The 25106-nt window shown below is 40.7% G+C and overlaps 6 non-coding genes across 6 annotated transcripts; 2 read left to right on the top strand and 4 right to left on the bottom strand.

Moving 5' to 3' along the window:
- Window positions 1-23: 23 nt before the first annotated feature.
- Window positions 24-105, bottom strand: trnas-uga. Its single transcript has one exon. It is a non-coding gene; the product is annotated as a tRNA-Ser (tRNA).
- A 1797-nt stretch (window positions 106-1902) lies between these two features.
- On the top strand, window positions 1903-1984 carry trnas-cga. Its single transcript has one exon. It is a non-coding gene; the product is annotated as a tRNA-Ser (tRNA).
- Window positions 1985-3343: 1359 nt separating this feature from the next.
- On the bottom strand, window positions 3344-3425 carry trnas-uga. Its single transcript has one exon. It is a non-coding gene; the product is annotated as a tRNA-Ser (tRNA).
- Window positions 3426-5223: 1798 nt separating this feature from the next.
- trnas-cga lies at window positions 5224-5305 on the top strand. The gene has a single exon. It is a non-coding gene; the product is annotated as a tRNA-Ser (tRNA).
- A 1560-nt stretch (window positions 5306-6865) lies between these two features.
- Window positions 6866-6947, bottom strand: trnas-uga. Its single transcript has one exon. It is a non-coding gene; the product is annotated as a tRNA-Ser (tRNA).
- Window positions 6948-11898: 4951 nt separating this feature from the next.
- trnas-uga lies at window positions 11899-11980 on the bottom strand. Its single transcript has one exon. It is a non-coding gene; the product is annotated as a tRNA-Ser (tRNA).
- Between the last annotated feature and the right edge of the window lie 13126 nt (window positions 11981-25106).

Below are 25106 nucleotides of genomic sequence, written 5' to 3' on the forward strand. Positions count from 1 at the left end.
TTAGACTGCGTCATCATAAAGGACGCTGTGAGCAGGGTTCGAACCTGCGCAGGGAACCCCCATTGGATTTCAAGTCCAACGCCTTAACCACTCGGCCATCACAGCCACGTTCGGACGCCATTTTCGCTATGAAATGTGAAATGCAATCAATGACAGCTTAAACTACTGTCAGTCAACACACCCCGCAGACTCTCAAACCCGTTATGTTACATGATTAACAATAAACCTGTAACATGTTTTTCACAGAACACAACCATGAAATGTTGATGGTGTTGCCTAACCAAAAGTATAGAGCTGCCTAACTTGGCATCATTGAACTCGAACGGTTTGTTAAACCCCTCCCTGAACAGTGATAATCCAATCATAGCTTAGCATCAGTAACGAGGTGAGTACGGAGATGTTCCCACAAAGTTTGGAGGTATTTAAACTGAGCATGTCATAAGTATGGAAACCAGTCAAGTCTCAAGTCTCTGAGCTAGAGTCCATGTCAACTCTCAAGTCACTTGGGTTATAATGAATGTTGTATCAGCTGCTGCGTTCAATCCAGGCTGCTTATAACACTGCATAGCTACAAGGAATTCTGTAACTGTGAGCCGTTTTTCACTTACAGAGCACAACCATGTAATGTGCAATGCAATCAAGGACAGCATAAACTACTGTAAGTCAACACACCCCGAAGACTCTTAAACCCAGTGCAATGTTAAATAAAAATGTAACGTTACATGTTGTAACCTGTTTTTGACAGAGCACAACCATGAAATGTGCAATGCAATCAATGACAGCTTAAACTACTGTCAGTCAACACACCCCGCAGACTCTCAAACCGTGTAATGTTAACCAATGTTAAATAAAAATGTAACGTTACATGATTAACAATAAACCTGTAACATGTTTTTGACAGAGCACAACCATGAAATGTGAAATGCAATCAATGACAGCTTAAACTACTGTAAGTCAACAGATTCCCCAGACTCTCAAACCCAGTGTAATGCTAACTAATGTTAAATAAAAATGTAACGTTACATGATTAACAATAAACTTGTAACCTGTTTTTCACAGAGCACAACCATGTAGCCTAATGTACCATGCGTCTACAAGTAATGGCAGCTTATTAACTACTGTAAGTCAAACACACCCCAGACTGTCAAACCAGCGTAAAAACTGTAACGATGCATGATCAACCTGTTTTTCGCAGAGCACAACCATGTAATGTGCAATGCAATCAATGACAGCTTAAACTACTGTCAGTCAACACACCCCGAAGACTCTCAAACCCAGTGTAATGTTAAGTAATGTTAAATAGAAATGTAACGAGCACAACCATGTAATGTGCAATCCAAACTAAATTGAACTTTACGAGGCAAACAGCAGCGAGTCTGGAAGAAGAGCTGACACAACTGCACGACACTAATTTGAAAACAGGGAGAACAGACCGTTTGTTAAACCCCTCCCTGAACAGTGATAGTCCAATCATAGCTTAGCATCAGTAACGAGGTGAGTACGGAGATGTTCCCACAAAGTACATACAAAGAGTTTGGAGGGTAGTGACTTCTTTGGTCGTTCCAAAACCAAAAACACAAGATCAGAAGTCTAAGGAATGGATTAAACTGCATGTTTATCTGCTGCTAACTTTAGCATGTCCAGCTAACTAGCTTACAACCTGCGAAAGTAACCTACTGTTACTTCCAAGGCCAATAGTTAGCATAAAGTTGAGTTATTATCACACATTTTTACACAGTACACGGGATATAACCGATCCTAACTAGGAGCCGTGGGCAGCCATTGTGCAGCTCTTGCTCGATGGCACCTTTGGGCTGGACTCAAACGGGCGAGTATAATCTGCAAAAAAGTCGAATATGGGTCACTTTGGCCTGCAGTCTGAAGTTTAACCTAATATTGGTGGCTGTGATGGCCGAGTGGTTAAGGCGTTGGACTCGAAATCCAATGGGGTTTCCCCGCGCAGGTTCAAACCCTGCTCACAGCGGTCCTGTAATGTGTTTAATGACATGGTTCAACATGTAACATAAAAAACTATCCTATCATTTAAATAATATGCTACTTAGCATGTCATAAGTATATATATATAATACAATTAACCAAATGAGATCTATTGTATGGTATGAAGGTCAGGTAAGTTACAGTATAGGTAAAACAACAATAAATCTACATTGAACTTTACACTGGAGTCTGGAAGAAGAGATATGTTAAACCCCTCCCTGAACAGTGATAATCCAATCATAGCTTAGCATCAGTAACGAGGTGAGCACCACAAAGTTTGGAGGTATTTAAACTGAGCATGTCATAAGTATGGAAACCAGTCAAGTCTCAAGTCTCTGAGCTAGAGTCCATGTCAACTCTCAAGTCACTTGGGTTATAATGAATGTTGTATCAGCTGCTGCGTTCAATCCAGGCTGCTTATAACACTGCATAGCTACAAGGAATTCTGTAACTGTAAGCCGTTTTTCACTTACAGAGCACAACCATGTAATGTGCAATGCAATCAATGACAGCTTAAACTACTGTAAGTCAACACACCCCGCAGACTGTCAAACCCAGTGCAATGTTAAATAAAAATGTAACGTTACATGTTGTAACCTGTTTTTGACAGAGCACAACCATGAAATGTGCAATGCAATCAATGACAGCTTAAACTACTGTCAGTCAACACACCCCGCAGACTCTCAAACCGTGTAATGTTAACCAATGTTAAATAAAAATGTAACGTTACATGATTAACAATAAACCTGTAACATGTTTTTGACAGAGCACAACCATGAAATGTGAAATGCAATCAATGACAGCTTAAACTACTGTAAGTCAACACAGCCCGCAGACTCTCAAACCCAGTGTAATGCTAACTAATGTTAAATAAAAATGTAACGTTACATGATTAACAATAAACTTGTAACCTGTTTTTCACAGAGCACAACCATGTAGCCTAATGTACCATGCGTCTACAAGTAATGGCAGCTTATTAACTACTGTAAGTCAAAACACACCCCAGACTGTCAAACCAGCGTAAAAACTGTAACGATGCATGATCAACCTGTTTTTCGCAGAGCACAACCATGTAATGTGCAATGCAATCAAGGACAGCTTAAACTACTGTAAGTCAACACACCCCGAAGACTCTCAAACCAGGGTAACATTATAATTAAATAACACTGTAACGTTCCATGATCAACAATAAAGCTGTAACCTGTTTGCAGTCGGCGTTTGGTTCTCTGGTTCAGGGTCTTGCTCAAGGGCACCTTCAGCAATGTGTTCAGTCCGTGCTGGCCTCAAACCAGCGACCATAGCCTCCGGAACATTTTCAAATATTAGACTGCGTCATCATAAAGGACGCTGTGAGCAGGGTTCGAACCTGCGCAGGGAACCCCCATTGGATTTCAAGTCCAACGCCTTAACCACTCGGCCATCACAGCCACGTTCGGACGCCATTTTCGCTATGAAATGTGAAATGCAATCAATGACAGCTTAAACTACTGTCAGTCAACACACCCCGCAGACTCTCAAACCCGTTATGTTACATGATTAACAATAAACCTGTAACATGTTTTTCACAGAACACAACCATGAAATGTTGATGGTGTTGCCTAACCAAAAGTATAGAGCTGCCTAACTTGGCATCATTGAACTCGAACGGTTTGTTAAACCCCTCCCTGAACAGTGATAATCCAATCATAGCTTAGCATCAGTAACGAGGTGAGTACGGAGATGTTCCCACAAAGTTTGGAGGTATTTAAACTGAGCATGTCATAAGTATGGAAACCAGTCAAGTCTCAAGTCTCTGAGCTAGAGTCCATGTCAACTCTCAAGTCACTTGGGTTATAATGAATGTTGTATCAGCTGCTGCGTTCAATCCAGGCTGCTTATAACACTGCATAGCTACAAGGAATTCTGTAACTGTGAGCCGTTTTTCACTTACAGAGCACAACCATGTAATGTGCAATGCAATCAAGGACAGCATAAACTACTGTAAGTCAACACACCCCGAAGACTCTTAAACCCAGTGCAATGTTAAATAAAAATGTAACGTTACATGTTATAACCTGTTTTTGACAGAGCACAACCATGAAATGTGCAATGCAATCAATGACAGCTTAAACTACTGTCAGTCAACACACCCCGCAGACTCTCAAACCGTGTAATGTTAACCAATGTTAAATAAAAATGTAACGTTACATGATTAACAATAAACCTGTAACATGTTTTTGACAGAGCACAACCATGAAATGTGAAATGCAATCAATGACAGCTTAAACTACTGTAAGTCAACAGATTCCCCAGACTCTCAAACCCAGTGTAATGCTAACTAATGTTAAATAAAAATGTAACGTTACATGATTAACAATAAACTTGTAACCTGTTTTTCACAGAGCACAACCATGTAGCCTAATGTACCATGCGTCTACAAGTAATGGCAGCTTATTAACTACTGTAAGTCAAAACACACCCCAGACTGTCAAACCAGCGTAAAAACTGTAACGATGCATGATCAACCTGTTTTTCGCAGAGCACAACCATGTAATGTGCAATGCAATCAATGACAGCTTAAACTACTGTCAGTCAACACACCCCGAAGACTCTCAAACCCAGTGTAATGTTAAGTAATGTTAAATAGAAATGTAACGAGCACAACCATGTAATGTGCAATCCAAACTAAATTGAACTTTACGAGGCAAACAGCAGCGAGTCTGGAAGAAGAGCTGACACAACTGCACGACACTAATTTGAAAACAGGGAGAACAGACCGTTTGTTAAACCCCTCCCTGAACAGTGATAGTCCAATCATAGCTTAGCATCAGTAACGAGGTGAGTACGGAGATGTTCCCACAAAGTACATACAAAGAGTTTGGAGGGTAGTGACTTCTTTGGTCGTTCCAAAACCAAAAACACAAGATCAGAAGTCTAAGGAATGGATTAAACTGCATGTTTATCTGCTGCTAACTTTAGCATGTCCAGCTAACTAGCTTACAACCTGCGAAAGTAACCTACTGTTACTTCCAAGGCCAATAGTTAGCATAAAGTTGAGTTATTATCACACATTTTTACACAGTACACGGGATATAACCGATCCTAACTAGGAGCCGTGGGCAGCCATTGTGCAGCTCTTGCTCGATGGCACCTTTGGGCTGGACTCAAACGGGCGAGTATAATCTGCAAAAAAGTCGAATATGGGTCACTTTGGCCTGCAGTCTGAAGTTTAACCTAATATTGGTGGCTGTGATGGCCGAGTGGTTAAGGCGTTGGACTCGAAATCCAATAGGGTTTCCCTGCGCAGGTTCAAACCCTGCTCACAACCCTGTAATGTGTTTAATGACATGGTTCAACATGTAACATAAAAAACTATCCTATCATTTAAATAATATGCTACTTAGCATGTCATAAGTATATATATAATACAATTAACCAAATGACATCTATTGTATGGTATGAAGGTCAGGTAAGTTACAGTATAGGTAAAACAACAATAAATCTACATTGAACTTTACACTGGAGTCTGGAAGAAGAGATATGTTAAACCCCTCCCTGAACAGTGATAATCCAATCATAGCTTAGCATCAGTAACGAGGTGAGCACCACAAAGTTTGGAGGTATTTAAACTGAGCATGTCATAAGTATGGAAACCAGTCAAGTCTCAAGTCTCTGAGCTAGAGTCCATGTCAACTCAGCTGCTGCGTTCAATCCAGGCTGCTATAACACTGCATAGCTACAAGGAATTCTGTAACTGTAAGCCGTTTTTCACTTACAGAGCACAACCATGTAATGTGCAATGCAATCAATGACAGCTTAAACTACTGTCAGTCAACACACCCCGAAGACTCTTAAACCCAGTGCAATGTTAAATAAAAATGTAACGTTACATGTTGTAACCTGTTTTTCACAGAGCACAACCATGAAATGTGCAATGCAATCAATGACAGCTTAAACTACTGTCAGTCAACACACCCCACAGACTCTCAAACCGTGTAATGTTAACCAATGTTAAATAAAAATGTAACGTTACATGATTAACAATAAACCTGTAACATGTTTTTGACAGAGCACAACCATGAAATGTGAAATGCAATCAATGACAGCTTAACCTACTGTCAGTCAACACACCCCGCAGACTCTCAAACCCAGTGTAATGTTAAGTAATGTTAAATAAGAATGTAACGAGCACAACCATGTAATGTGCAATGCAATCAATGACAGCTTATTAACTAGCCTACTGTCAGTCAACACACCCCGAAGACTCTCAAACCGTGTAATGTTAACTAATGTTAAATAAGAATGTAACGAGCACAACCATGTAATGTGCAATGCAATCAATGACAGCTTAAACTACTGTAAGTCAACAGATTCCCCAGACTCTCAAACCCAGTGTAATGCTAACTAATGTTAAATAAAATGTAACGTTACATGATTAACAATAAACTTGTAACCTGTTTTTCACAGAGCACAACCATGTAGCCTAATGTACCATGCGTCTACAAGTAATGGCAGCTTATTAACTACTGTAAGTCAAAACACACCCCAGACTGTCAAACCAGCGTAAAAACTGTAACGATGCATGATCAACCTGTTTTTCGCAGAGCACAACCATGTAATGTGCAATGCAATCAAGGACAGCTTAAACTACTGTAAGTCAACACACCCCGAAGACTCTCAAAGCAGGGTAACATTATAATTAAATAACACTGTAACGTTCCATGATCAACAATAAAGCTGTAACCTGTTTGCAGTCGGCGTTTGGTTCTCTGGTTCAGGGTCTTGCTCAAGGGCACCTTCAGCAATGTGTTCAGTCCGTGCTGGCCTCAAACCAGCGACCATAGCCTCCGGAACATTTTCAAATATTAGACTGCGTCATCATAAAGGACGCTGTGAGCAGGGTTCGAACCTGCGCAGGGAACCCCCATTGGATTTCAAGTCCAACGCCTTAACCACTCGGCCATCACAGCCACGTTCGGACGCCATTTTCGCTATGAAATGTGAAAAGCAATCAATGACAGCTTAAACTACTGTCAGTCAACACACCCCGCAGACTCTCAAACCCGTTATGTTACATGATTAACAATAAACCTGTAACATGTTTTTCACAGAACACAACCATGAAATGTTGATGGTGTTGCCTAACCAAAAGTATAGAGCTGCCTAACTTGGCATCATTGAACTCGAACGGTTTGTTAAACCCCTCCCTGAACAGTGATAATCCAATCATAGCTTAGCATCAGTAACGAGGTGAGTACGGAGATGTTCCCACAAAGTTTGGAGGTATTTAAACTGAGCATGTCATAAGTATGGAAACCAGTCAAGTCTCAAGTCTCTGAGCTAGAGTCCATGTCAACTCTCAAGTCACTTGGGTTATAATGAATGTTGTATCAGCTGCTGCGTTCAATCCAGGCTGCTTATAACACTGCATAGCTACAAGGAATTCTGTAACTTAAGCCGTTTTTCACTTACAGAGCTCAACCATGTAATGTGCAATGCAATCAAGGACAGCATAAACTACTGTCAGTCAACACCCCGAAGACTCTTAAACCCAGTGCAATGTTAAATAAAAATGTAACGTTACATGTTGTAACCTGTTTTTGACAGAGCACAACCATGAAATGTGCAATGCAATCAATGACAGCTTAAACAACTGTCAGTCAACACACCCCGCAGACTCTCAAACCGTGTAATGTTAACCAATGTTAAATAAAAATGTAACGTTACATGATTAACAATAAACCTGTAACATGTTTTTGACAGAGCACAACCATGAAATGTGAAATGCAATCAATGACAGCTTAAACTACTGTAAGTCAACAGATTCCCCAGACTCTCAAACCCAGTGTAATGCTAACTAATGTTAAATAAAAATGTAACGTTACATGATTAACAATAAACTTGTAACCTGTTTTTCACAGAGCACAACCATGTAGCCTAATGTACCATGCGTCTACAAGTAATGGCAGCTTATTAACTACTGTAAGTCAAAACACACCCCGAAGACTCTCAAACCCAGTGTAATGTTAACTAATGTTAAATAAAAATGTAACGAGCACAACCATGTAATGTGCAATGCAATCAATGACAGCTTAAACTACTGTCAGTCAACACACCCCGAAGACTCTCAAACCCAGTGTAATGTTAAGTAATGTTAAATAGAAATGTAACGAGCACAACCATGTAATGTGCAATCCAAACTAAATTGAACTTTACGAGGCAAACAGCAGCGAGTCTGGAAGAAGAGCTGACACAACTGCACGACACTAATTTGAAAACAGGGAGAACAGACCGTTTGTTAAACCCCTCCCTGAACAGTGATAGTCCAATCATAGCTTAGCATCAGTAACGAGGTGAGTACGGAGATGTTCCCACAAAGTACATACAAAGAGTTTGGAGGGTAGTGACTTCTTTGGTCGTTCCAAATCCAAAAACAACAATAATGTTAACTAATGTTAAATTAAAATGTAACGAGCACAACCATGTAATGTGCAATGCAATCAATGACAGCTTAAACTACTGTCAGTCAACACACCCCGAAGACTCTCAAACCCAGTGTAATGTTAAGTAATGTTAAATAGAAATGTAACGAGCACAATCATGTAATGTGCAATCCAAACTAAATTGAACTTTACGAGGCAAACAGCAGCGAGTCTGGAAGAAGAGCTGACACAACTGCACGACACTAATTTGAAAACAGGGAGAACAGACCGTTTGTTAAACCCCTCCCTGAACAGTGATAGTCCAATCATAGCTTAGCATCAGTAACGAGGTGAGTACGGAGATGTTCCCACAAAGTACATACAAAGAGTTTGGAGGGTACCCCCATTGGATTTCAAGTCCAACGCCTTAACCACTCGGCCATCACAGCCACGTTTGGACGCCATTTTCGCTATGAAATGTGAAAAGCAATCAATGACAGCTTAAACTACTGTCAGTCAACACACCCCGCAGACTCTCAAACCCGTTATGTTACATGATTAACAATAAACCTGTAACATGTTTTTCACAGAACACAACCATGAAATGTTGATGGTGTTGCCTAACCAAAAGTATAGAGCTGCCTAACTTGGCATCATTGAACTCGAACGGTTTGTTAAACCCCTCCCTGAACAGTGATAATCCAATCATAGCTTAGCATCAGTAACGAGGTGAGTACGGAGATGTTCCCACAAAGTTTGGAGGTATTTAAACTGAGCATGTCATAAGTATGGAAACCAGTCAAGTCTCAAGTCTCTGAGCTAGAGTCCATGTCAACTCTCAAGTCACTTGGGTTATAATGAATGTTGTATCAGCTGCTGCGTTCAATCCAGGCTGCTTATAACACTGCATAGCTACAAGGAATTCTGTAACTGTAAGCCGTTTTTCACTTACAGAGCACAACCATGTAATGTGCAATGCAATCAATGACAGTTTAAACTACTGTCAGTCAACACACCCCGAAGACTGTCAAACCCAGTGCAATGTTAAATAAAAATGTAACGTTACATGTTGTAACCTGTTTTTGACAGAGCACAACCATGAAATGTGCAATGCAATCAATGACAGCTTAAACTACTGTCAGTCAACACACCCCGCAGACTCTCAAACCGTGTAATGTTAACCAATGTTAAATAAAAATGTAACGTTACATGATTAACAATAAACCTGTAACATGTTTTTGACAGAGCACAACCATGAAATGTGAAATGCAATCAATGACAGCTTAAACTACTGTCAGTCAACACACCCCGCAGACTCTCAAACCCAGTGTAATGTTAAGTAATGTTAAATAAAAATGTAACGAGCACAACCATGTAATGTGCAATGCAATCAATGACAGCTTAAACTACTGTCAGTCAACACACCCCGAAGACTCTTAAACCCAGTGCAATGTTAAATAAAAATGTAACGTTACATGTTGTAACCTGTTTTTGACAGAGCACAACCATGAAATGTGCAATGCAATCAATGACAGCTTAAACTACTGTCAGTCAACACACCCCGCAGACTCTCAAACCGTGTAATGTTAATCAATGTTAAATAAAAATGTAACGTTACATGATTAACAATAAACCTGTAACATGTTTTTGACAGAGCACAACCATGAAATGTGAAATGCAATCAATGACAGCTTAAACTATTGTAAGTCAACAGATTCCCCAGACTCTCAAACCCAGTGTAATGCTTACTAATGTTAAATAAAAATGTAGGTGAGGTGAGTACAGAGATGTTCCCACAAAGTTTGGAGGTATTTAAACTGAGCATGTCATAAGTATGGAAACCAGTCAAGTCTCAAGTCTCTGAGCTAGAGTCCATGTCAACTCTCAAGTCACTTGGGTTATAATGAATGTTGTATCAGCTGCTGCGTTCAATCCAGGCTGCTTATAACACTGCATAGCTACAAGGAATTCTGTAACTGTGAGCCGTTTTTCAATTACAGAGCACAACCATGTAATGTGCAATACAATCAATGACAGCTTATTAACTAGCCTACTGTAAGTCAACACACCCCGAAGACTCTCAAACCCAGTGCAATGTTAACTAATGTTAAATAAAAATGTAACGAGCACAACCATGTAATGTGCAATGCAATCAATTACAGCTTAAACTACTGTCAGTCAACACACCCCGAAGACTCTCAAACCCAGTGTAATGTTAACTAATGTTAAATAAAAATGTAACGAGCACAACCATGTAATGTGCAATTCAATCAAGGACAGCATAAACTACTGTAAGTCAACACACCCCGCAGACTCTCATACCCAGTGTAATGTTAAGTAATGTTAAATAAAAATGTAACGAGCACAACCATGTAATGTGCAATTCAATCAAGGACAGCATAAACTACTGTAAGTCAACACACCCTGCAGACTCTCAAACCGTCATAAGTGCATGTCATAAGTATGGAAACCAGTCAAGTCTCAAGTCTCTGAGCTAGAGTCCATGTCAACTCTCAAGTCACTTGGGTTATAATGAATGTTGTATCAGCTGCTGCGTTCAATCCAGGCTGCTTATAACACTGCATAGCTACAAGGAATTCTGTAACTTTAAGCCGTTTTTCACTTACAGAGCACAACCATGTAATGTGCAATGCAATCAAGGACAGCATAAACTACTGTAAGTCAACACACCCCGCAGACTGTCAAACCCAGTGCAATGTTAAATAAAAATGTAACGTTACATGTTGTAACCTGTTTTTCACAGAGCACAACCATGAAATGTGCAATGCAATCAATGACAGCTTAAACTACTGTCAGTCAACACACCCCGCAGACTCTCAAACCGTGTAATGTTAACCAATGTTAAATAAAAATGTAACGTTACATGATTAACAATAAACCTGTAACATGTTTTTGACAGAGCACAACCATGAAATGTGAAATGCAATCAATGACAGCTTAAACTACTGTAAGTCAACAGATTCCCCAGACTCTCAAACCCAGTGTAATGCTAACTAATGTTAAATAAAAATGTAACGTTACATGATTAACAATAAACTTGTAACCTGTTTTTCACAGAGCACAACCATGTAGCCTAATGTACCATGCGTCTACAAGTAATGGCAGCTTATTAACTACTGTAAGTCAAAACACACCCCAGACTGTCAAACCAGCGTAAAAACTGTAACGATGCATGATCAACCTGTTTTTCGCAGAGCACAACCATGTAATGTGCAATGCAATCAAGGACAGCTTAAACTACTGTAAGTCAACACACCCCGAAGACTCTCAAACCAGGGTAACATTATAATTAAATAACACTGTAACGTTCCATGATCAACAATAAACCTGTAACCTGTTTGCAGTCGGCGTTTGGTTCTCTGGTTCAGGGTCTTGCTCAAGGGCACCTTCAGCAATGTGTTCAGTCCGTGCTGGCCTCAAACCAGCGACCATAGCCTCCGGAACATTTTCAAATATTAGACTGCGTCATCATAAAGGATGCTGTGAGCAGGGTTCGAACCTGCGCAGGAAACCCCCATTGGATTTCAAGTCCAACGCCTTAACCACTCGGCCATCACAGCCACGTTCGGACACCATTTTCGCTATGAAATGTGAAATGCAATCAATGACAGCTTAAACTACTGTCAGTCAACACACCCCGCAGACTCTCAAACCTGTTATGTTACATGATTAACAATAAATCTGTAACATGTTTTTCACAGAACACAACCATGAAATGTTGATGGTGTTGCCTAACCAAAAGTATAGAGCTGCCTAACTTGGCATCATTGAACTCGAACGGTTTGTTAAACCCCTCCCTGAACAGTGATAATCCAATCATAGCTTAGCATCAGTAACGAGGTGAGTACGGAGATGTTCCCACAAAGTTTGGAGGTATTTAAACTGAGCATGTCATAAGTATGGAAACCAGTCAAGTCTCAAGTCTCTGAGCTAGAGTCCATGTCAACTCTCAAGTCACTTGGGTTATAATGAATGTTGTATCAGCTGCTGCGTTCAATCCAGGCTGCTTATAACACTGCATAGCTACAAGGAATTCTGTAACTTTAAGCCATTTTTCACTTACAGAGCACAACCATGTAATGTGCAATGCAATCAAGGACAGCATAAACTACTGTAAGTCAACACACCCCGAAGACTCTTAAACCCAGTGCAATGTTAAATAAAAATGTAACGTTACATGTTGTAACCTGTTTTTGACAGAGCACAACCATGAAATGTGCAATGCAATCAATGACAGCTTAAACTACTGTCAGTCAACACACCCCGCAGACTCTCAAACCGTGTAATGTTAACCAATGTTAAATAAAAATGTAACGTTACATGATTAACAATAAACCTGTAACATGTTTTTGACAGAGCACAACCATGAAATGTGAAATGCAATCAATGACAGCTTAAACTACTGTAAGTCAACAGATTCCCCAGACTCTCAAACCCAGTGTAATGCTAACTAATGTTAAATAAAAATGTAACGTTACATGATTAACAATAAACTTGTAACCTGTTTTTCACAGAGCACAACCATGTAGCCTAATGTACCATGCGTCTACAAGTAATGGCAGCTTATTAACTACTGTAAGTCAAAACACACCCCGAAGACTCTCAAACCCAGTGTAATGTTAACTAATGTTAAATAAAAATGTAACGAGCACAACCATGTAATGTGCAATGCAATCAATGACAGCTTAAACTACTGTCAGTCAACACACCCCGCAGACTCTCAAACCGTCATAAGTGCATGTCATAAGTATGGAAACCAGTCAAGTCTCAAGTCTCTGAGCTAGAGTCCATGTCAACTCTCAAGTCACTTGGGTTATAATGAATGTTGTATCAGCTGCTGCGTTCAATCCAGGCTGCTTATAACACTGCATAGCTACAAGGAATTCTGTAACTGTAAGCCGTTTTTCACTTACAGAGCACAACCATGAAATGTGCAATGCAATCAAGGACAGCATAAACTACTGTAAGTCAACACACCCCGAAGACTCTTAAACCCAGTGCAATGTTAAATAAAAATGTAACGTTACATGTTGTAACCTGTTTTTGACAGAGCACAACCATGAAATGTGCAATGCAATCAATGACAGCTTAAACTACTGTCAATCAACACACCCCGCAGACTCTCAAACCCAGGGTAATGTTAAGTAATGTTAAATAAAAATGTTACGAGCACAACCATGTAATGTGCAATGCAATCAATGACAGCTTATTAACTAGCCTACTGTCAGTCAACACACCCCGTAGGCTCTCAAACCGTGTAATGTTAACTAATGTTAAATAAGAATGTAACGAGCACAACCATGTAATGTGCAATGCAATCAAGGAAAGCATAAACTACTGTAAGTCAACACACCCCGAAGACTCTTAAACCCAGTGCAATGTTAAATAAAAATGTAACGTTACATGTTGTAACCTGTTTTTGACAGAGCACAACCATGAAATGTGCAATGCAATCAATGACAGCTTAAACTACTGTCCGTCAACACACCCCGCAGACTGTCAAACCCAGTGCAATGTTAAATAAAAATGTAACGTTACATGTTGTAACCTGTTTTTCACAGAGCACAACCATGAAATGTGCAATGCAATCAATGACAGCTTAAACTACTGTCAGTCAACACACCCCGCAGACTCTCAAACCGTGTAATGTTAACCAATGTTAAATAAAAATGTAACGTTACATGATTAACAATAAACCTGTAACATGTTTTTGACAGAGCACAACCATGAAATGTGAAATGCAATCAATGACAGCTTAAACTACTGTAAGTCAACAGATTCCCCAGACTCTCAAACCCAGTGTAATGCTAACTAATGTTAAATAAAAATGTAACGTTACATGATTAACAATAAACTTGTAACCTGTTTTTCACAGAGCACAACCATGTAGCCTAATGTACCATGCGTCTACAAGTAATGGCAGCTTATTAACTACTGTAAGTCAAAACACACCCCGAAGACTCTCAAACCCAGTGTAATGTTAACTAATGTTAAATAAAAATGTAACGAGCACAACCATGTAATGTGCAATGCAATCAATGACAGCTTAAACTACTGTCAGTCAACACACCCCGAAGACTCTCAAACCCAGTGTAATGTTAAGTAATGTTAAATAGAAATGTAACGAGCACAACCATGTAATATGCAATCCAAACTAAATTGAACTTTACGAGGCAAACAGCAGCGAGTCTGGAAGAAGAGCTGACACAACTGCACGACACTAATTTGAAAACAGGGAGAACAGACCGTTTGTTAAACCCCTCCCTGAACAGTGATAGTCCAATCATAGCTTAGCATCAGTAACGAGGTGAGTACGGAGATGTTCCCACAAAGTACATACAAAGAGTTTGGAGGGTAGTGACTTCTTTGGTCGTTCCAAAACCAAAAACAACAATAATGTTAACTAATGTTAAATAAAAATGTAACGAGCACAACCATGAAATGTGCAATGCAATCAATGACAGCTTAAACTACTGTCAGTCAACACACCCCGCAGACTCTCAAACCGTGTAATGTTAACCAATGTTAAATAAAATGTAACGTTACATGATTAACAATAAACCTGTAACATGTTTTTGACAGAGCACAACCATGAAATGTGAAATGCAATCAATGACAGCTTAAACTACTGTAAGTCAACAGATTCCCCAGACTCTCAAACCCAGTGTAATGCTAACTAATGTTAAATAAAAATGTAACGTTACATGATTAACAATAAACTTGTAACCTGTTTTTCACAGAGCACAACCATGTAGCCTAATGTACCATGCGTCTACAAGTAATGGCAGCTTATTAACTACTGTAAGTCAAAACACACCCCGAAGACTCTCAAACCCAGTGTAATGTTAACTAATGTTAAATAAAAATGTAACGAGCACAACCATGTAATGTGCAATGCAATCAATGACAGCTTAAACTACTGTCAGTCAACACACCCCGAAGACTCTCAAACCCAGTGTAATGTTAAGTAATGTTAAATAGAAATGTAACGAGCACAACCATGTAATGTGCAATCCAAACTAAATTGAACTTTACGAGGCAAACAGCAGCGAGTCTGGAAGAAGAGCTGACACAACTGCACGACACTAATTTGAAAACAGGGAGAACAGACCGTTTGTTAAACCCCTCCCTGAACAGTGATAGTCCAATCATAGCTTAGCATCAGTAACGAGGTGAGTACGTAGATGTTCCCACAAAGTACATACAAAGAGTTTGGAGGGTAGTGACTTCTTTGGTCGTTCCAAAACCAAAAACACAAGATCAGAAGTCTAAGGAATGGATTAAACTGCATGTTTATCTGCTGCTAACTTTAGCATGTCCAGCTAACTAGCTTACAACCTGCGAAAGTAACCTACTGTTACTTCCAAGGCCAATAGTTAGCATAAAATTGTTCGCTAACAGGTTTTGGATTACAGGCTACATTAGAAAAAGCTGGGTTTACAGTAGCACGTCCACTTTGTTCCTCCAGACACTGTAAAGTACTTACAACTGATTATGATTTATTCTCCCTGTTTTCAAATTAGTGTCTAGTAGTTTTATCTCACCAGCGCTTGCAGTTGTGTCAGCTCTTCTTCCAGACTCGCTGCTGTTTGTGTAACCTGTTTTTCACAGAGCACAACCATGTAGCCTAATGCACCATGCGTCTACAAGTAATGACAGCTTATCAACTACTGTAAGTCAAAACACACCCCAGACTGTCAAACCAGCGTAAAAACTGTAACGATGCATGATCAACCTGTTTTTCACAGAGCACAACCATGTAATGTGCAATGCAATCAATCAGAGCTTAAACTACTGTAAGTCAACACACCCCGAAGATTCTCAATCCCAGTGCAATGTTAAATAATGTAAAATAAAAATGTAACATTACATGATTAACAATAAACTTGTAACCTGTTTTTCACAGAGCACAATCACAGCCACATACACAGCTGTCCTCCTTATGGTGTTGCCTAACCAAAAGTATAGAGCTGCCTACCTTGGCATCATTAAATTAAATTGAACTTCATGAGGCAAACAGCAGCGAGTCTGAAAGAAGAGCTGACACAACTGCAAGCACTGGTGAGATAAAACTACTAGACACTAATTTGAAAACGGGGAGAACAGACCGTTTGTTAAACCCCTCCCTGAATAGTGATCTCTTCAGCTTGTCAAGATTAAAGCGGAGCTACCCGCAATGTCTGCACACAAACACAGTACAGGATTCTACTATCAGTCGTCTATAGGCACGACTTGGCAATTCTGATTCCACTATGTAAATCCTTAATCATGGTAAGCCCCATTGTGCTAGTTTTGTAGTCTGATGTTATCTTGAAGCGCTTTTTTTCCCCAGTCCACCCTACCTTTAACTACAGCACAGACTCGCAGACAGCTGTGAGGGTCGAGTGCTCAAGCCATCCGATGACCGAGGTTGTAAATTTGTTCACAGTACTTCTTTAAAGATATGTTGTGGTGTTATGTTTTCTAGTTCAATCCACACGTCTACTGAAAACACAACAGGGGTGCACTCTGCATTCCTGAAGACCATTCCTGATCTGGGTCCTGCTTCAGTGACGTCCTACAGAAGTCTAGATATTACAGACTGAAAACAGTTTAACCTAATATTTTCTTTCAGAAATATCAGGCTTGCTGGTTTTGACAATTCTGATTTAGGTGAGAGGAAGTATTAGCTAAAGAAAGTTGATAAAATCAGAACGTGCTGGGATGGCCGAGTTGTTAAGGCGTTGCACTTGAAAAAGGGGTTTCCCCGCTCAGGTTCAAACCCTGCTCACAGCTCAGGTTCAAACCCTGCTCACAGCGTTTCTTTGCAGAGGACACCGAGTTCTCCAATCCTGATATGTACTTACGTAGAAATACAGTGGTGCTTATGGGTTTTAAAAAAACTTGTGCCTAACCTAAGTCAAGAGCAAAATTCCATAACTGCTGAAACTCATGCTGTTTTACATTTTTAAATACAGACCCTGAGCTTTTGTTTGCTGTCTTAACATAAACAAAAACACAAGATCTTATTAAAGCTGCAGAAGAAAGACCAATGTCCACACTACACTAACATATAGCATCACATATGTCTGTCTGTGCAGAATATGGTGTTAGAGGCCTCAGGTCTGGAGCAGGCCGAGTCCTTCGTCCAGCAGCTGGTGGTCCTGCAGCAGAGAGCAGGCAGTCTGTGCAGAGACCTGAACTCAGTGCTGCAAGCTGTAGCTCAGCGGGCTAAAGACCATCAGGTCCTGCTGGACACCAAGAGCCGACTGGAGACCGAGATTCAAGACTATAGAAGGCTCCTGGATGGACTGAGCCCTCTGGAGTATGTGATGATGATAATCTTTGCATCACAACTAATTGTTTTGCAAAACAACCATGTTGTTTAAGAAATTGTTTTTTTGTTGTTGCTTGTCCAGCCATCTATTAATTTTCTTATCTTGCCCATTGGTGTAAAACACTGACCCGTTTCAACCTTCCATGGCACAAATAGTACGTTTATTCTCAAACATAATCAAACAAACAGAAAGGAAGTATCACAATGATATCAACATATTCATATGAATGTCATTGTGTTGTTTTTCTTTGTGTATCTGATGGAACAATTTGGTGTATTGTTTAGAAAGGGCACCGGGTGTAAAAAATCTTTTTTTTATTTTGCTCCGTCACAGTGAAGGTTGCGATAACAAAAGTTTAAAAACATCATAGCACTGTAGAAAAAGCAAGATACACATATAACTCAACATTTTTATAAATTATTGGGTAAAATTCCCAGAAATTTAATTCGAATATTACATGATTTTTTTTTTATCATACCTTTGTGTCCTAAACAACTATTTGAGCTATGTTCTTTCCATTCTTCTTGTCTTTATTTTTCATGTTGTTCACAGGGTCTCAAGTCTTCAACCAAACTCTGCGGCTAACGTCACATCTTTCTCTGCTACAACCAGCCCCCCTGCCTTCAGGAGAAATGTCATCGCTAACAAAACAGTCTATGTTCAGGAAGGAAATCTCAGGATGATGGAGGTTCAGACTGACTCTAGAGGCAACATTCATAACGTCAGACCAACACCTGTAGTTGACCCACTCTCAAGAACAGTGACTACAGTCCCATCAATCAGGGTCCACAGCAAAGCAAACAACTCACCAGTGACAGTGATTAATGCTTCAGATCTGATGGGCCCATTCCACAAGTCTGAGATACAGAGAACTGAAGCTTCTCCCGAAATGACCGGGAGTGAATCCATGGCCATCGGCACAACAATCAACAAGAAAGAGCAGCAGAGCAGCCCTGTGGAAGATAAAGTCCATGATGAAAATCGTGATCTGCACAACTTATGTTTTGTTAGTACACAGATTAGCCAAGGTTTAGATGAAAGAGCTGTTTTCAAGGTATCTAAACCAGAAATAGATTCTGCACAAGGAATCACGACATCGGTTGTTGACACACAATCTGTCAGGTGTGCCACTGTTCAGGCCAAACCAGAAAACTTAACTTCCAAACAAACTACCGCTAAGATTGGTTTGCAGACTAATACAACAGGGATCACCACCAAAACCATTGTTTGTGTAGAACCAGAAGTAAAGGAAGGGCCACATTTTGCAACACATACAACAACAACAAATGACCCCAGCAAACAAACTGCTGCAGAGGTAAAGAAAGAAACAGAAACTGTGATTTCAGCTCAAATGAATTGCTCCAACCAGGCTAAGAACCAGGATCCTGCACAGGTTGTGTATTTTTTGACTCCAGCAGAAGCTGTTGGAGACAGAGGGGAAATTGCTGCTACCATGGTGGAGATAGACATAGACATAGATAGACAAGAAAAAAAAGGAGAAGTTGCAGTAGTAGAAGTACAGGGAACTTCACTTGTACTCAGATTAGATCAGAGCTCAGCACTGTCCAATGCACACAATGGTGAGCAAAACAGTCAGGTCATGGAGGTTGCAAATACACAGTCCGGCATTGCAAGTGTTTTATCTGGTAGCCGAGAAAGCAATGACAAAATTGAGGGTAAAACTCCAAGTACAGAGAGTTTGAAGAAAGTAAAATTAGAAGTGAACAAGGGGAAGGCTCTCAATGGTTTCCGTGATACCAGCAAGGAGAAGCTGGACCCTACTGAGTCGGACATTGAGATTGTTAATCTAGCAGGGAAAGAAGCATTGTTGGGTACCACAGAGTCAAAAAAGTCTACAAGTCTAACAGATAGTGGGGAAGAGCTTCTGAGTCCAAGAGAATACGATGTATTTGTGACCCCAGTGGAATTCTTGAGTCCAGAAATGTGCCTGAGCCCAGTGGAGACAGAGGTCTTAATGACAGATCAAGTATTTTTCCCAGTTGATCTAGAAGAGCACGTTACTCCTGATTTGCTTCTGAGTCCAGATGATCCAATAATTTTACTCAGCCCCAATGACTCACACACATGTTTGAGTCAAGTCGAGGCTAAAGTGCATTTAAGTCCAAATGGTGAAGAAGAAGACGAGGAAGGATGTCTGAGTCTAACTGAGGCAAATGCACACGTGAGACCAGTCGAGAAATACATACTCACTACAAAAGAGGAAGGCCAGTCCCTGTCATTTAGTGAAGATCAAGCTTTGCCACAAGAGGAGAGAAAAAGTAAAGTCCACATTTCAGTGAAAAATGAGGACAGCATGTGTTTTGGATCATTTGAAGGTACTCTGAATGATGCAAACACCAATTCTAGACCAACCAGTCGAGGTATTGGCTTTCAGCTCAGCAGTGGTTTTGGAGGCTATGAGTTTAGAGGTCCAACCGGTCGTAGCATCATAGCAGACAAGGAGGAACAGGTTGGTTTTGGAGGCCTGTATCGGAAAAGCGCTAGAGATGTAAGTAGTGCCAGAGATAGGTACAAAGATTCAAGTGGCATTGAAGATAACAAGGATGTCCAGAATCCAGAAGCCAGTCCAGGAGGCAGGCATGGCTTAGAGGACCAGAAAGAGACTGTAAGTGTGGTTAGTAAGTTTAGTAGACAAAAAAACAGTGATGGGCTGACAGGTAGCAGTGAAAGAGTTTTAGATAAATCGGCTAATGTCCCTGCCAATGGAGGAACTACCTTTAGCAGCATGGCTAGTAATTCAGGTGGTATAGCTGCTAGCAAAAGTGGTATGGCTAGAGATCTGGTAGCTAGATTTAGTGGCACAGCTGCAAATTCATCAGGTTCAGTTGGTAATGCAGAAGCTGCATCTAGAGTAGTAGTAGAAGGAAGATTCAGGCGTGGCAGTGGAGAGTGGATGGTTTATGGCGGCAGTCGTAGAAGTACGAGTTTACCCAGCACAGGGATCGAAGAAAGCAAGTCAGGTGCCATGTTAACTACAACAAGCCGACCAGAAGCATGGAGTTTCAGCAGTAGCGGAAGTGGAGAGCAGATGGTTTATAGCGGAAGTCTTGAACATAAGAGCATCCTGGATTGGGGCACTTGCTTAACAAGCAAAGGGAAAGAAGAAGGCACATCAAAGGCTACCAACCCTGCAACAAGCCCACCAGAAACAGGGAGATTTGGCAGTCGAGGGAGTGGAGAGTGGATGTTTTATGGAGGTAGCCTTCGACGTCAGAGCAGCTTAACTAGCGTAGAGAGTGAAGAAAGCCCTTCAGTGGGCATTGGCTCTGCAACAAGCCCACTGGAAAGAAGGAGGTTTGGTAGCGGAGCGAGTGGAGAGTGGATGGTTTACAGGGGCAGTTTTAAACGTACTAGCAGCCTGGCTAAAAGTGATAGCTTACACAACACAGAGAGCAGAGAAAGCCTGCAAACCGCTATACACCTGGCAACAAGCCCCCCAGGAACAGGGAGGTTTGGCAACAGAGGGAGTGGAGGGTGGAAAGTCTATGGTGGGAGTACTGGACGTATGAGCAGCCTGGCTGGCAGTGATAGCTTTCCCAATGCAGAAAGCCCATCAGAACCCATGCAACTTGCAACAAGCCCACCAGGAGCAGGGAGGTTTAGCAGTGGAGGCAGTGGGGAGTGGAGAGTTTATGGTGGTAGCACTGGACGTTTGAGTAGGGCCAGTAGTGCAGACGGAGTCAGTGTCAGCACCAATTATGGCCAAATGATCAGTCCACCAAGTAGCCACAGAAGTAGCAGACCAAGACTTAGTAGTGCTGGTAGTGGTGGCAGGCTCAGCTCAGGAAGTGTTGTTAGGCGCAGCAGCAGCGTAGGTAGTGGATGTAGGTTAAGTAGCTCAGGTAGTGGTGGCATGGTCAGCAGCTCATCCGGGAGCCAGAGGACAAGTCGTTCTGGGAGATTCACAAGCACTGGCAGTGGCGAATGGAAACCCGTTTACAGCTCTGCTAGCGCACGTAAAAACAGTGTGGGGAGTGCAGGGCAATCAAGTGGAGGGGGGACGACCAGCAGCCAAAGAGCCATGAGCCCCGGGGGAAGAATGAGTGTCAGTGGGGGTAGCGGAGGGTGGCTGAGCAGTTCAACAGCCAGCGGTAACCGCACTAGCAGCCCTGGGAGCAGATCTAAACTTAGCAGTGCAGAAAGCAGCGACAGAATTAGCAGCCGAGCTAAAGGAAGGATTACCAGCTTCTCTGGGTCAGGCAGGACCAATAGCACGGGGGGGAGGATCATCAGCAGCAGCGACGGGCAAATCAGGAGCACCAGCAGCAGAGCAGGAGGCAACAAGGAGAGAATCAGTGTTTGTAAGATGGCGGCGCTGACAATCTCAGCAGCGGGGAGGGAGAGAAGTCAGGACAGACAAAGACAAGCTCAGAGGTCCAAAAAACAACAACAGCAACCAGCAGAAGGTGAGAACAGCTACGTTACATTCACAACAACAACAATAAAAACACTTAGGTTTAGGCACTAATATTTCTGATGGTTGTGGTAAGGGCAGGGGGCTTCTGGGGGCTGTCAACAATGTTAACACGAATGTAGGTAGCTAATACTTCCGGTCTGTACGAGACGCCCCTGAGGGGACCTTTGGCGTCAAATAACTATGTTTTGTCACTTTTTCTGAAAGCGTTGGTATTCGACGCCCTTAGATGAGAACAGTCTCAAATGAACACCACATGCCACCAAGATTAAAAATTACATTAATAATAATGCATTGATGTAAATAGCACCTTTCTGTTGGGCTAGAACAGTGACATTACATTTTGGCATGGAAAAAGGAAACATCGAAACATTTGTTATGCAGAAAGTTGTATCAGCACTAAAACAAGTTTCACTAAAAAATAAAACACAGGCGTTAAAAAACTACTTCTAATATATCCACTATTACAGGGGCAAGGAGAGCGTGTTTACACTATAACATTGTTGGAGCACTGAGCTTTGACTCCAGCTATAGAAGACTATATTTAGATTTATTCACCTAAATCAGAAAACACATAGGATAGATTTGTCCTGTGGAGGCTAGAGGAAGAAGTTCAACATAGTCAGAGGTCAAAGCACCACAGTGTCTCTCATATTGATAACACAAATAGTAGAGTTAATTAAAAGCAGAGCAACTCTAAAACAATGAATGATGTGGACTCAATGGAATCAATGATGTTGAACAATGAGTTATAGTTAGTGATCAATATACAAGCTGCTGTCACTCATGAATCCAGTTGTTTTTATTAGATGGAGGCTGGATCAGGAGCTGTTGAATATTATGGCTGGACAGCACTCATTAGCAAAGAAAATACTAAGTTGCTATAAACCTTATACTCTAAATGTCACTTTAAATAATCTTAAAAACAAATGTGATTGCTCATTGTAAATGTCTACTCATATTTATAAATTTTACATATATACACAGATATACAAAGTAATGTAAATACTACAGTGAACGAGGTAGTGTTTCAACAAAAATTGTTGTATTACAGTAAGTAGAAATAAAGAATAATCCTTCCCTTGCAGGTGCGTCTCCTCTCGTCCAGCGCTGGCTAACCACAGGTGTCGGGGTCACGAGTGCCGATCCTGATCCTGATCTGTTAGTTTTGAAGTTTTGATAGTTTAAAGATAAAATAGAAATAAAATCTCTAATACAAACATTCAGGTGTAGTTTAAAGCTTGATTGATTTTTTAAAATGAAGTCAAGAGACTCTAAGTTTTCACTGGGTTTATATGTGGTTTACAGCAGGTTTGACATCTCTCTAATAGATTGCCTTAATACTCACGATATAATCCTTCCTTCAGTATTCAGCCTTTACTGTGTGCAGTTTGATTCTTAACACATCAGTTCGCTAAACTTTAAAAATCTGGATCTTCACATGTTAAATATAAGCTCATGTATGTTTGAACACCTCTCATCGTGTCTTAAACACCAGATCCAAAGTATTAATCTGAAAATAAAGCTGAGAAATGACCGTGTCCTTTTTGTACCTCTTGTAATATGTTAAAATAATATATTTTGTTTGTGAAAAAGGCAGGAAGAGGTGTTACAGCTGAGTCGTTAGCTGAATTTAAACCAGACCGCAAGACAAACCTTTAAGTGAACTACTGCAGTGTCTGAGAATTTGTTTTTTATGATGGAGAAAAAGTTAAGGAGTGCCACTCCACATGCTCTATAGTCACAAACAGAGGTCCATCAAGTGTCCTAAAAAGAGTTTTATAGTCCTCATAACATTAATGACGCTGCAGAGCAACAGTTAATCCATATTTTGTGTTTGTGTTGCTATTTTGTGTTCAGATATTTAAATCTTTAAAACTTAGAACATGAGACGACGTGTGTGCTGCTGCAAGTTAGGAACAGTTTCTTCCTGCAGCTGGCCTCATCAACAAGGCCCAAACCTCCCCCATTTTACAGTGTAAATGTTTGCACAATACAAATCCAATACACATGGAAATAACTGCCATATTGCACGTAGTCAGTATGTGCAATATGGCAGTTATTTCGATGTGCATTTTTATTATTATTTATCTTTATCTTGTCTATTTCATATTTCTGTATGTTTAGGTCTAGTGCTACACACCCAGTTACCATTTAGCAAATTCCTTGTATCTGTAAAAACCACTTGGGAATAAATCATTTCTGATTCTGATGTCAGATTTTTCCTTGACTTGAATGGATGGTCAGTGGTGGAAAGTAATTACTGTTTTGAGGTACATGTACTTCACTTGAGTATTTCTATTTTATGTAACTTTATACTTCTACTCCACCACATCTCAGAGGAAATATTGTACTTTTTACAATATTTATTTGATAACTTTAGGTACACAAAAACACATAATAATCTTATTCATAATAATCTTATTATTCACCCCTAATCAGGGTTGGGGCCCTTTATCACGTTTCTGGATGTTTGCTTAGATAATAAGAGTGTCATGAGCTACACATGTGCATGTGGAGACCATCCTTCATTTGAATAATAAGCTATAAGGACAATTAAAAATGTCTTGTCTCCAGATTTAAACTGTATGTAACTGAAACAATCATGGAGCTTGTTTTTTGATGAGTTGTGGAGAAACAGTTTCACCAGCAGGCGGCAGCACAACCAAATCCATTCAACTAAAGACTCAGCAGGAACTTTTAATGCGGGACAGTCTGCTGCCAAGGATTTGCTCATTAGTGATGCTGCTAATAATCAATCATGTGATGGATTCAGGGAGACAGAAGAACACAAAGCTTCATTACAACAGTGCTGAGGGCCCGTCTGGAGGAAGGACAGGAGTCAGACATGATCAGATTCCTCAGTCTGTGTTCCAGGTGTGAACATGCCGTCCTCTCCTGTCTGACGTCACTTGTTGGCGAGTGTTGAGTATT

Source organism: Micropterus salmoides, unplaced genomic scaffold (assembly GCF_014851395.1).
Source record: "Micropterus salmoides isolate LMB-PRFRI ecotype aquatic unplaced genomic scaffold, ASM1485139v1 Ms_hic_scaffold_10, whole genome shotgun sequence".
Classification (NCBI taxonomy): Eukaryota; Metazoa; Chordata; class Actinopteri; order Centrarchiformes; family Centrarchidae; genus Micropterus; species Micropterus salmoides.